The sequence below is a fragment of the Fringilla coelebs genome, assembly GCF_963513975.1.
Source record: "Fringilla coelebs genome assembly, chromosome: 7".
Taxonomy (NCBI): domain Eukaryota; kingdom Metazoa; phylum Chordata; class Aves; order Passeriformes; family Fringillidae; genus Fringilla; species Fringilla coelebs.
In genome coordinates this window covers 33,506,316-33,518,350 of record NC_140035.1, presented here as the reverse complement: position 1 = coordinate 33,518,350, position 12,035 = coordinate 33,506,316, and the positions used below count along the sequence as shown (strand labels likewise).

The window sequence follows — 12,035 nt, the reverse complement described above, 5'->3', positions numbered from 1 at the left end:
GTGTTTTCAAGATCAATTCATTAACAGAAGGTTAGGCATTCAAATCAGATCCTTCATGGCTTCATTTTAACCCCTTCTTGCTGCTTTTTCTCTGCATCTTTTCCTACATGAGAAATACATGATGACTCCACACAGAATTCCATAGTTTCTCGAGCATTTTCATGTGTGCAATGGTGAATCAAAACATCAGTCACTAAAACTTCCTCCCTCAGGAAATACAAATATGGCACAACTGTGATGCCAGAATACATCTGAAAGAATGAAATAGCAACGTAAGGAGTACATTACACACTACTTTAATTGCACCCTCTTTACAGAGAGCACAACAATGGAACCTGGTAAAAAGATGATGAATGTTTTCTGCATTTAGCACCACCTGCTTCCATTTTACTTCCCTTGTCATCTCTGCACCAGAAACCCTGAAATAACCAGCATCACTGCAGTTGTAATGACTTGAACACCCACCTCAATCACATACAGAAAAAAGCCTAATTTTGTAGGCTTTGGTGCTTTTAAATTATGTTTGTTACCATGAGAACTCGATTCAAATGCCACCCACAAGCTTGCAGAAAGGGGGTAAAAACAACAACAAAACAAAACAAAATGAAAAAAAATCTACTTTTAATCAGTGGTAGTACACTTGCTGCATTGCAGCATTCTCACAAGCTCCCCAGCCTTCTGCAGTAAGAGGCAGCAGAGACACCCAGAGAGATTTATTTTGCTGAATACTTTATTCAGGAAAAAATTTAGCTGACGGTTCGGTTGTTGTCCAGTACTTTTATACAATACTCCATTCGAGGAAGATAAAGTACACGTACATGTTCTGCACCATGATACAAGGTTTGATTTGAAATCCAGACAATCACATGTATGTTAAATGTGAGGGCAACTCCAACAGCCACCCAGGACAAAAAGGTTTTTTGTTGATATCTGGGATAAATCAAAGCTATGAAACCCTCTACTTCCCCCTTCATCCTACCAATTTGTTAGCGTTATACATGTATGCTGATTTTTATAAATATCTACTTCTAGAAACTCAATTGGTAGCACTGTATCTTCTAGGTTTCTTGCTTGTTTCTTTTTCTCTTTTTAATTTACAGCCTTACATTTGGATTAATGGACATGGAGGCTGCATTCCTGCAGTCTGACTAGGAGCCAGAGTTTGCACCCCAAGCCTTCAGACATGACAAATCAGATAATTAGACTGTGGCTGAAACAAAAACCAGCAACAAACCACACCAAGCATCTTGGTCAGCAGTGGATGTGTGAAATGCCACAACTGATGCAGACTGTAGGAACAGCCTGCAGGCAGTGGTGGGCAAGAAAGGGGCAGAGTTTCCCACCTCTAATCAGGACAACTCACTAGGCACTTACTAGAAGGAGTCACAGAGCTCTCTCTTAAAAGACATATCTACTCCTCCACAGGAGGGAAATGATTGCTATTGTAATTTAGAGACCACCTAAACTGTATCTCATCGAAGGTGAGAACAGAATGAATTTCCTTGTGAAAGATCAATCACCCTCTCCACAACATCATCCATGTTGGAGCACTAGGCATCCTTTAGGCTTCAAAAGCAGCAGCTCCATGAGGAAAAATCTATCATCCAGAGAGAGAGAGAGAGTGATGGCATGAACATGAACTATGCCAGAAACCCTGGATACCACTTTCTCAAAAGGAAAATGTAAACTCAATTGAAACAAGGGGGATAAAATAGACCTTTGATATAGCTTCAATAGAGCAGGCAGGTCTCCCAGTCCTTTATTTGCATCTTTACACAACATCAATAGTTGCTCTCTCCATTTTGAATGTTATGTGTAATGTGTGCCCTTTCAGCTGTACTTTCACCTGCCATGAGTTAAGCATCACAGATGAGAGAGGGTTCCAGCAGAGGAGGGAACAAATGCACGCACCAGCAGCAGGGATACCCTAAAGACAGAGATGGCCTATCTGAATGACACAGGCTCCATGGGAGGATTGCACCACCTGGGCTGGGGGAGGCACAAACATCTTCCAGTGACACCAGAGGCTCTCAGCCATGCAAAAAGATACAAGTGTATTTGCTTGAACTTCGGACCTCAGATGTGGAGAGTGTCATAACCCCCACCAGGCAAGACCCTAAAAGAGACTTCTTAGATTGCTGTCAGCCATCTTTTGGGGAAGAATTCTAAGGAGCATATATCACAGGTAATTTCACTGAGGTCAAGAGAACTACCTTGACTTACCCCACCTCCAAATTTGTACCCACTGATTGACTGGAGCTTCCATGTCAACTCCTTCCTGCTCCTGCACATGAACAGAACTGACTCCCACCAACTTCCATGGCTTGTACACCACACAGGCAAAACATGAGCAAAGCTTGACCCTGCATACTCAGAAAACCATGGGCATTTCGTACAGGAGGGTGAGATGTGGTGCACAAAGAGGGCTGAGCTGATAACAACAATCAGACTGACAATAGCCATGGCTGATCTCTATGCACCTCACTTTCACACTGATGACCCACAACACAGTGTCTGTGCCACTTAAGCCAGCAGGACCAGCTCACACAGCCCCTTAGCTCAATGGTATAATTTTCTATTGCTTTTCCTCCTCTCCTTCTCTCTTTCCTCTTCTTTTTCATGATCCCAGTGACTCTGGGGATCATGCCCCCACAGAGTTGCAAATAGGAGAAGAATAATGCTTATGATCATCCAAACCTCACAATGACAAAAGAACTGTATTTAAGAAAAAGCTTGACTTATCCTTCATAGGCATGGATTTACCAGGAGATTAGTAACATTAGGAATTTTAAATGAAGAGATTTCCCTCTTTTTATCTATAGGCTGCTAAGACCATGATTGTCTCGTGTCTTCTATGGATTATTGTTAATTTATTTTTTTCTGGTAATTTGTCTTCTTCTATTAGGCGTTACCTGCATAGAATTTGCTAAAGTTGATCAAGGGACGAAGAATTTCATGCACCAATGGAAGTGCCTTCAAGGTGATTTCACTCAAAAAGAGATCTTCCTCCTCATACAATTGTGGTGTAATACAGATATTCCTTCAATCACAAGGATTTTTAGAAAGGCAGAGCAATTTTGTGGTTAAGGCACTGAGATCCAAGATCAGAATTAGTCCAGGATTCTGCTGCTCACCTGGCACTATTACCTTGAACTTATGAATAAACAAGCCCATGCCTCAGTACTCCCATCTATAAAGCACATACTACAATATTCCCATGGTGTGTAACTTGCCTATTTATGCTGCAAACCCTTCAGGGCAAGGGCTCTCTCTTCCACATGTGCAAGGATGCTGTGGCTCCCAACCAAAGCCTTTGGATCCAGGTTTCAGAAAGTTTTGCTCAAGGAAGGACATTTATCAGACACAGCATCTGTTGGAAGGCAGCACAACAAATCTGAAGCTGCCAAAAGGAGACTCAAAAGGAAGGACTGCAACACTGGCCACTGACACCAGAGCACACTGGGGAAACAGAGGGATCTGGGGCACTGTGTGCCTGCTTGACAGCTCTGGGGACAGAACTATCCCTGAAATCTGGCTGCCAAACTGCTCCAGTCCCTGGGTGCCTCAAAGCTCAGCTCAGACCTCTGGTGCTGCTGAAAGGGAACTTGATCCCTTAAAACTCTCCATCATCAGCCAGGACTGACAGAATAGCCACAGGTCAAAATTTGGATGTGAAGTCTCTGATGAAGGTTGCAGACTACAAACTACATTAAGGAGTCCCCTGCTGTTGGTATTATCATAAAAACAAACAAAACTGTAGATTCTTATTTCAACTCCATAGGGCTGCTGGCCTGACCAACTGGCTTGTCTCTAAATGACTTCTTTCACAGATACTCCACAGCACTTCCCACATCTTTCCTCCAGGAATCTATATAAAGCTTCCTGCATTTCTTCTTCTGATGGATGCTCATTTCTAAAAATATTTGTACAAAGAACTGTCTTTGGTAGGAACTGAAAATGTGACACAATATAGTTCCAGAATTCATTTAAGAAAACATAAGGCACAAGGTATGCATCAAGTCCCTGATACCAATCTGCCTCCATATATACAAAACAGATCCTTCAGATTTTTTTCCTGATGTCAAACCAGTATTGTAAACTGCCTGGTTGGCTCTGCTGCTCACCTTAGCTGAAGATACAGCTGAACACACAAATTCCTTACCTCTCTTACACTACTTGTGCTCCTGTTTCGTGTCTCTGCCTGTCTGCTGTGTCTATCCACACTCATAATTGTCAGTCACACTGGCCAATTTCTACCGTGTTTGACAGAAGATTCTAAGCTCCTATCAACCACTACAGGAAATCCACAGATGGTTAAAAAAGAGAGAGGATAAATGCCTCTACAAAGGAAATGAAACAAGGAGAAGAGCTCAGGCTGTACTTCTCCTGTCTGGCAGTGTCCTGGTAGTCTGCTCAGTAGATGTAAAGCTCATGTGCAGCCACAGTACATACTCTTGCTGGCCAAACTAACTGTCTAAGCACAGATAGGTTAAGGATGAAAGAGGAGCTGGCTAACCTACAGACAGAGAAGTCACTGCATCGAGGACATAGAAATTTGCTGAGAAAATGCAAGGAAAAGTCAAGAAATCCCAAAGGTCCAAAGAGTAAATGGAGATAATTCAGTGAAGAACGAGAGAAAACAACACAGGTAAGGCAAAGTGGGTATGAAAGGGATAATCAGATGCTGGGAATCGAGAGATCACAGTAGAGTGTGGGAATCCTCCACAGGGAGGCAAGAAGATGAGAAAACCAGGGGTACATGGTACCACAGGAAGGGAATACAGGGCCTGGAGAGGCAGGGTAGAAATTGTTTGTAGAGTAGTGATAAACACCACAAGCTCTAAGCAGAGAGCCAACACTGGATGCCACCCCACACTGACAAATAATACCCATTCTTTTTATTTAAAAACAGTTTAATTAGCAACACCACTTCCAGCACTGAGCTGAACTCAAACTAAGAGAAAGTCCCGACTTCAGGCATTTCAAAGTACAGATTTACTTGGAAGGTCTAGATACATTTCAGACTGCAAGAGAAGGCACTTTCATGACTTTATCAAATCTTCCTCACTCAGGCCAGAAAGAAATAGGTCTTCTCATCTTTATTTGATGGTTTTACTGATAGCTGGAAGCCAGTTATCTGAACATTCAAAATCTAGGGGAAAAAAGGGACAGCAGGGTTGTCCAATTCTGTTCTAAGGCCAACATTTACATTAGTTTTAAATGGAGCTGAACTGTTTTGTCCATTTCTGTTACTTGCTACAGTGAACAATATGCAGAAATAGAGCTGCATTATTAACTAGACTTTTGCTGTATTAGGGAAAACAACATTCCCAATGGAAAACATATTAAAACAGCAGAGAAACAAGAGGTGAAGCTGACCTCCTTTTTTTTACAACTCACTATACACTGGATTTTAAATTACAACACCACCCCCCAAGTAAAATAGGATTTGATCCCTTGTAAGCTGTATATCCTATGAGGTTACAATTTCCCAGCATGAATTATGGAGTCTCTAAGGTACTAATTACACTGGCAAATACTGTCCCTCCAGTATGTCCTTTCTGGCTGCCTATAGCTCCATGCCTCAGTGGAGATTGACTGTAAGCTCCTTGGGGTCTGGAGCAGCTCTGCTGTTTGAGCACACAGCATCTAACACACCAGTGATCTAATCCAGACTTGGACACCTAGTCACTAATATTATGATAGCTACAGCAATGAATCATGTAGCATTAAGAAGAATCACAGCAAAAGCTGTTGTACACAGTATCTAGTTCCCAGGCATGCCACCATTATTAACCTTAGACTCAAAATCCTGTTGTCTAATTCTGTTTTCAGCACAGAGTAGATGTTCTTATGATTATTAGCAGACAAACTGATGCAAGAGTAACTGTAAAAAAAAGCAAACATTTTTTTGTTGTCCCAAAGAAGTTACAATTGAAAATAAGAATACCAGGGAGCTGTTATTAAGAGTATGCTGCAGGAAACCCACAGAGATGCAGGTATGTGCAACATTAGGAATTAGTCATTGAAGCAGGATTCCTGATCTAAGTGCCTTGCAATTTACCCCAGATTTCCCACACAGACATGGCAAAAGGCAGAACAACCAGCAATCTTACAGTAATGTCCTGAAGTCTTCTGATGGAAAATTCAAGGATGATTTGAAAAACAACAAAGAGACAAGCCGTGAGAGGATCTCACTTCTCACATCAAGACCTCACTTGAACATTAATTGCATGGTGTATTATACCCTCCTCCCTGTATAATTATTCCAGCTGTCCAAAATGACATGGCTAGAGACTGGACTGGATTATAACTTCCAGCTTCAGAAGGGCCCAAAGTCTCAGAGGGATTAACAATAAGAGAAAAAAAAAATGACTCATCTTAAGGATGACAACAACAGTATTTTTTGGTCATGATTATGAAAGGTTATATCAACTATGTTGGAAAAATATATGAGGATTCAAACATTTGTTCTTCTCCCAAGTGGTAAATCTGTGCCTCTCAAACTTCTCTCATGGACAATGCTCACAGCATTTCCATTATTCCCACTATCTCTTTAAAAAGCATATTTGCTATCACAACTGCTTAACTACACTTAAAGAAGGCTTAACTCTGAGTGTCAGGTTCCCTAACACTGAACTTACAGACAGCATTGCTTAGGAACTCGTGACTTGCATTGCAAAGCTATTTACAGGTATTAAGTGTGAACAGGATCATTTTCCCCCCAGCTGCTTTGCAGGCAGCACTGACTTCCAGCTCCCCCCTCAGTAGAGACACGAGCACATCCCTGGGTGCTGCATCCTTGTCCTGACACCAGCCAGAACCAGATGCTCCACAGGAAAGTTCAAGAGAATGTAATAGGAGGACTAAGGTGTTTTCAGACAGCAGCAGGCTTTGCTGTGAAGATGAACAAGGGACATGTCAGACCACTGGAGGAGACAGGTGATACAAGGCCTTTGTGAGCTGGCCCCCAGAGCAGTCACACCTGTAAAAAAAGGGCTGATATGCACCACTCAGCAAAGACTTTCGATAACTAAAACTGTAATTTTTACAAGTGTGAGCAATTTCTTTTTCATATAGTTGTAAAGCTATAATCCTTAGCAAGATGATTAGTTTTCAAAAAGGATGTACACAGCAAAAATTCAACCGCCTTTAGAAGAGATGAGCTTTTATTCCATGGTGTTTTTTTTCCCTCCATGTCATCCAGGGGACAAAACTCACAATTATGAGAATTCAGCATTAGCACACTGAACTGGTTCCTGAGCTTCAGGAGGGATTATGTTGACTTGACTGCTGGAGATGCAGAAACAACTGCAGTAAGGGTTCACAAAACCAAAATGCAGCTCAGCAACTCACCATCACTTCCTTAATTCTGCCCCTCTATAAAGTCACTTAAAGTCACTGCACAGAAATGGAAAAGTTCTGTATTGGGGTTGGCTGCTGATCCTCACAAAGGAATCAAGCATAAGCTGCAACACACAGGACATGATTTCCCTTCCTTGAAATTAAACTCTGTGGCTCATCCCAACAGAGGGGAAAGGAAGGATGACATTTCCCTCTTCCTCTCCCCTCCTGGTATCTCTGGCCCACCTCTTGCATCCTAAGACTTGGGAAGAAGCTTACTGAAAAGCTGCAGCAAGTCAAGTAACCTGTCTGTCAATTTCTGCCTGAATTGCTTTGCTTCTTGGCTGTAAACAGGTTTTAAGCATCTACTAGTGACTCAGTCTGCTACACAGCAGTATTACTAACACCAGCACCGTCATCATCATGATCTGACAGTAACAAAGGACATTCTGTGTCCTTCCCACTGCTTAATGATCACGTCTCAAGCCTTTCAAAATATAGCAAATTCTACCTTTGCTAGTTCACAGATACAAGTAACAGAATATCCAAAACAGGTTGTGTTCAAAACAGGTGTTTGCAAAGGACCGAATGTGCAGATAATGGCTATTAAGACAATCAGAAGAAAGGAGGGAAGAGAAGTTGATTACAAAACTGATGACAGCCCTCCTTTCAAAGGAGGAAAGAGGTGGAATGATGCTAAGTGATAAACACAAAGGAGGAAATCCCAAAGGCTAGTTTGGTACAAGGACCTTTTCTAAGTTTGACCTGGAAGCTGAAAGTTTCTTGCAAGTAAGACTGCAGAACAGCCTACTGGTTGGCAGGAGACTATTTTTAAGAGGAAGGCTGATGAAGGAGGAATGGATGCCACACTGACTGTGACAGTAAGTGTGCCAAGAGCCTCCTTCAGCCCCATGTCAGAACCACCAGTGGGGATGCCTCCTTGCAGACCTCCAAATGCCAAGCAGGAGATGCTCAAGCCAACTGCACGGGAAAAGAAAAGAGAAAACAACACCAATAATGCCACTAAGCTCCACCTTGCACTCTGCCAACTTGTCAACTTTCCCTAGTGCTACATTAATCACTGGGGAAAAAAACAAACAAACAAAAAACAAACAAACAAAAAAACCAACAACAACAAGAAAAACCTCCCTGAAGTTAGCAAAATAAAAAAACAAAACCACTAGAATTTTTTACTCCTCAGAAACCAAACCATATCTTCTGCAGCTACTACAAGAAACCCTTCTAGTGAGTATCAATTCATATCTCTTTTCTAAAAACTGTTCTAATCATTCCTCACTGACATCCTTCTGTATAATGTTAACATTCAATCATTGATGAGGGAAATTTCTAACCCTAAAACACAAGCTATGGTGTACGTATGCTCTGTACAAAATTCATCTAAGATGAGCCTGTATCCGAAGAGGTTCCAGCCTAATTGAACAGAGTATCAATACACAAATGGTCTCCCCGAGTGCATTGCATGCTCAGCTTGACCTCCTGCTGCCCTCAAGGCTCTGTTCCAGATGGCAGCTGCCAAGCTCCATCCCCATCCCCATGCCTCCCCTTCTGAGCATTAGGAGGTTCACAGCAGAAAAAGAAATTCAAACAACGCTTACACTCAAAAGGTTACTCAAAATTACCTGTAATCTCAATGTGACAGAGCCTTACAAGGGTGTTAAAAGTTCCCCTCTCCTGCTTAGAAACAGCCCCAGATGAGGAAATGGTCTTGGCACCTTCATGTTTTGGGGTCCCTTCAGAGAGACAGCTCACACACAGAAAAGCTCATGTCAGGAGGAGATGCCCAGTTTGTTCACAATGCACAGGGAACCACAGGGCCCAGTGACCAGCATGAAGGGTCACTGCAGCAGCCCCAGAAGCAAAAACCACAGTATCAGAGCATGCTATGACTCTCCCAAAGCTGAGTCCTCAGCTCCAAATGCTGCAAACAGCCTGTACTGACATCCCAGCCCAGAGAGCTTTATCACTCATTCCTGATGCCCTCTGTGCCTGTTATTCCTGCTCCCCATCCAGCAGCCCAGTCTTCGGGGATGCTCTTACAGAGGGAGGGGACAAACACATCTCCTTCTGCTGACGTCCACCTCCTTTGTCACAGCTGTCCCTGTCCTCCATCTGTGATACATTATTTCCACTGCAAATTCTCACTGTTACTTTTAGTCACACAGAGCCAGAGGAGAGACAGCAATGCTCACACGATCTCACACCTGTATTTTATTTTCTAATCACTGATGCAGCAACCCTGTGAAGAAAATGCTATTTCTGATCTATGACTGTTTCTGTCTCTTTTCATTTCAGACTTGCCAACTTCTTAAACTCTCTGTGGCCTCTGAGCAGCATCAAGAGGCTATGGAGCACTCCATGGATATGCTCTTTATTCCAAGAGCAATCATTTAGGTCTATCAGTTAAGGGTGGGATCTGCAGAGACAGTTTAGGCTGTGCACACCAGACAACTGAGAACTTACTTTATCACTGCTGGAACATTATCAACAGCAAAATGGCAACTACAATAAAAACTGCCTGTTACTTTAAGTCTCACAGGCTAATTTAATCCTTCATTTAGTACTTGCACTGCTGCAAGGGTATTCTGAGGCCATGGGAAAATTCCTGAAGCATGCAGGATCACTGCTTATGGTGCCCCTCCTGCCTGGCAGAGGCTGGCAGGAGCCTGCAGGGTGCTGGATGTGCCGACAGCCCCCAGGAGCAAAAGGAGCCTGATGGGAGCAAATGCCAAGGCTGGGGTGGCTCCTGCCCTCCCACAGTTTGAGGCCCAGAAGGCAAATGTCTCCTTCCAAAACGGCTGGGGCTGCCTGTGCTGTGCTTTCCAGGAGGAGAAGTAGCAAACAAGAAGCATCTTAACCCACAGGCACATCATATGTCTCAAAAAGAGACTGGCACAAACACATTTTATGTGTCCCCACAGCCCATGTCAGGCCTGTGGTGCCATGGCTTGTGAGAGAGAAAAGTTCACATGTGGAAAATCAACTTATGTGTCTGCTTTTTACAGCCTACAAATGCAGAGAGCCAAATTTGATTCTCTATTTCAATTTCCTTCAAATTCATAAATCCAGGAGAGACTGCATGCAAAAGTAAAGTAGGGGCTGGTTGGGACATGGATAGATTTACAGGCTTATAATAGCTCAAGCCCAAAAGCAGCCTTGTACCCAATACATACACACAGAAGTAAGTACACATGAGCATGTCCACACAGATCCTACACTACACACTATTACCTTTTTTCATCCTGTAGTACCAGCTTGCTTTCCTTTAAACCTGTCCTTGATCCTTCATTTTTTTCATCTTTAAGTATCCTGGCAGCCTCAGAAGCACGGCACTGACCACTCAAGGAGAATACAGGAGATTGATTTTGCTCACTGTTCAAGCATGATCTCACAATAATGTGTCCTGAACTGCCATAATCCAACACCTTCCTTTTGATTAGTGACAAGGCAGAGTAGGTACTTTTACCATCTGAATAAAACCTTCATGCTCATGTGTTCATGCTACTCTTCAAGGGATGCAGAGTCTGAACCTCCTCTGGCTTGTTGGGCTGAGAGGTTACATGAGTTTCTACAGGCATCTGTGCTCACTGAAACCCTCCTTTTGCTTGTGTTGCAAGGCCAGAGCAAACACACCCCTTCCCCCCAGAATAATGGCAGTACTTCCCCCTGCCCTGCCCAAATGAAGTTACAGTAGCAGAAGCTCCAGCACTTTGCTACCCTGCTCACCTGCATTTCTACCTACGCTACAGATGTTGTTTTCCAATCAAACTCTGTTCCATTTGCTGGAGTTCAGTATTTTGTCTTTAGCATTTAAAATTCATGCCTGTGAATACAGCAACCATGTTCACTTGAAAAGCAAACTGGAATGAATACATGTGCTTACAGAAATACTGACAAAACAAGTGTCTACTCATCTACATGACACAAGTTTTCTCTAATGCCTGTTTTTATTCTTCTGGACAGGAATCTCCTGACTGTTTTCTCTTTTCAAAAAGCAGAAAAAATGCATTTCTTTGATCCAACCCAATCATTTTTGATTCTGGAGATCTGGAATCATTGTGCTTGTGATTACTCTGCCAGATCATTCTCATCTCTTCTGTGGTACAACTCAGTGCAGCAGCAGGATATGACAAACCAGAGCAGGAGCACTGCCACCTCTCTCAGATGGTACTGCCTTTGTACCATCACCATCTTAGGCCCTTTCCACCCAGGGCTGTAAGCAGGTTCTTGCTAAGCCAAAAGTGAGAAAGCTGCTTTGACAATGGATACTGTGGCTCCCATCAGATGCAGGAGGCTTAAAAAAAAAAAACCTACTGAAAATACTCCTATTTTTAAAAAGTAGGAGTATTGCAAAAACAGGAAGTAGCCCCAGAAAAATTAAGTATTCCAGGAACTAGAGAAGTTTTCTCAAGCCTTATTTTGTTGTAGGAGCCTGCTTGTTAAACTATGCCAACAAGGTCATACCTGGGTAAGCAGATGATGGGATGCTGAGTCTGCCTGTTAAACAAGGGAAACCCTCTGTTCCTACAAAGAAATAGAAAAATATGCTCACTAGTCTTTATGCAGCAAATTTAGCATAAACTCAACATTGTAAGGGACTATAAAATGTCCTTACATCTCATGTGTACATTTCTGTCTGAGCCTTTTTCTCTCAGCTTTATTTCCCAAGACTC

General features: G+C 42.7%; 1 protein-coding gene across 5 annotated transcripts in view; it reads right to left on the bottom strand.

Moving 5' to 3' along the window:
- The window catches only part of MAP2 (microtubule associated protein 2), a 219,796-nt gene that overhangs the window by 86,011 nt on the left and 121,750 nt on the right, over positions 1–12,035 (bottom strand). The window contains exon 4 of one of the 5 annotated variants that reach the window (XM_084209753.1): positions 11,827–11,886. The exons of the other annotated variants lie outside the window; for them this stretch is intronic. The gene's annotated coding sequence lies outside the window, so the exon portion shown is untranslated. The remainder of the gene's footprint in view (positions 1–11,826; positions 11,887–12,035) is intronic. 5 annotated transcript variants of the gene reach the window in all.